The sequence below is a fragment of the Echinops telfairi genome, unplaced genomic scaffold (assembly GCF_000313985.2).
Source record: "Echinops telfairi isolate 266 unplaced genomic scaffold, ASM31398v2 ScPeMD7_7458;HRSCAF=8496, whole genome shotgun sequence".
Classification (NCBI taxonomy): domain Eukaryota; kingdom Metazoa; phylum Chordata; class Mammalia; order Afrosoricida; family Tenrecidae; genus Echinops; species Echinops telfairi.
In genome coordinates this window covers 15,976,794-15,978,610 of record NW_022111358.1, presented here as the reverse complement: position 1 = coordinate 15,978,610, position 1,817 = coordinate 15,976,794, and the positions used below count along the sequence as shown (strand labels likewise).

The 1,817-nt window shown below is 51.0% G+C and overlaps 1 protein-coding gene across 1 annotated transcript in view; it reads right to left on the bottom strand.

Moving 5' to 3' along the window:
- RNF43 (ring finger protein 43) overlaps positions 1-1,817 on the bottom strand; it is a 68,745-nt gene that overhangs the window by 45,362 nt on the left and 21,566 nt on the right. The window lies entirely within an intron of this gene.

Here is a 1,817-nt window from a genome sequence, read left to right as displayed (position 1 = left end):
ATGCTCGGCTGCTAACCAAAAGGAGGGGGGCTGGAACATACCAGAAGATTCTCCCAGGACTTCAGCATTGACTCTGTTAAATGCACGTTTTCCCTACACAGCTCCGGTTCCACCCTTAGACTGATGCAGTAACGGGCAGTGCAAACATCAGCCTCTATGTCCCCGAGAACAGAAGGACGAGAGAGAACCCAGTTACCACTACCAACTGCTCTGACTGGGACACATCAGAAAGCCCTGGGCAGAGTTGGAGAAGAATGTGGAACAAAACTAAATACATCAAGAGAGACCGGTGGAACCTCCAAGACTAGGGCCCTCAGCCCCTCCTCCAGTCTGGAATTGACCACAGCCCCTGTGCTACAACAGTCCAACACTGGAGCTCAAAAGGGCAGTATTGATCACAGGACCAAGTCCAGAGGGTTAGGAAAGACGGAGGGATGGAAACTGGGAACACACGGAGGAAGCCTGATCAGCACCAGTTCATTGAGGAGAGTGTAATGGCTGAGTTGGGGAAAAAATGTGTATTAACTACCGAATGCACAACTGGTGATCGGCTCCGTGAACCTTCACCCAATTCACAACAAAAAGTCGTAAGCAACAAGGCAACACACACAACTTTTGTCACATATTCCACTTCAAAGAAGACAACCGTAAAACAAACAAACAACTCTGGTTTGCGTTCAGTGGTAGAAATCTCTTCTCCTGCATGATTTCTTTTTTATTTCTTTTTCTCCCCCCCTTTCCCCCCCATGATTTCTAAGCTTGCACTTCACCAGGTTGGCTTCCTGACAATGCACCTTGTGCTTAGCCGACGCCCATCTGTCAGGGGAGGCCTGGGTGCTGCTGACTAGGTTTCCGGAGAGCTTCTGGGTTAAGACAGACTAGGCAGAGAGGCCTGGCTGTTCACTTCCGAACATCAGCCAATGAAAATCCTACAGATCACAACGGCCCAGTGGGGATGGGATCACATGAGCAAGGAGACGGACAGCAACTAACAACAAAAGTAGGGAGTCGGATTGGGAATAAAAACTCAGACACCGAGCGACCCTCTTTGCCTCCGAGGTTGCCCAACCACAGCCACAGGGTCACGGAAGCAGGAGAGCTGGGCTTTCAGCACATTCCCCAGAGGTCCATCCCTAGAAGTGGAGCCCTCCTCATCCACTCATCCTGGGCACTCTCCGCTGAGGCTCTCCGGACTTTGTCCAGTAGCCTCAAGAAAGGTATAAACATATCAAGAGCTAAAGGTCAAAAAGAGAACTGTGAGCATCAGACGAGGCCGCTGGACGTGTCCCAAACATCACGTGCTGGCCTCTCCTCTCTCGTGGGGCAGCAGTGGTCCTGGGCGTCTGTCTCCTCTCTCGTGGGGCAGCAGTGATCCTGGGAGTCTGTCTCCTCTCTCGTGGGGCAGCAGTGGTCCTGGGCGTCTGTCCCTGACTTGATTTCACAGCGTCCCAGCGCTCTGCAGACGTCTCGCAGTCATCTTTGCTAGGTCTTGGGAAGAAAACCGTTTGTCCTCAAGAAGTGCCTTCAGAGTTCCGGAAGGACGCGTCCCAAAGTCCACAAGAGAAAGGATCCCCCTCTCCGCGCCCATGCCATCCACCCACGCACCCACTTCTGACTCTCACGGGGCAACACTAGGGATCGAAATAGGTTATAGTTCCACACAAGTGTTGAAAGGGTAAATAACTGTAATTGAGTTTGCTTCTAAAGGAGTTATAAGCTACTTGTGTTTAATCATAACAGGGAGCCGGTAAGGAGACAAGATGAGGAAAACCATCATTACCTTTATCCCATTATTTACTAGTTTTTTGGGAGGGGAT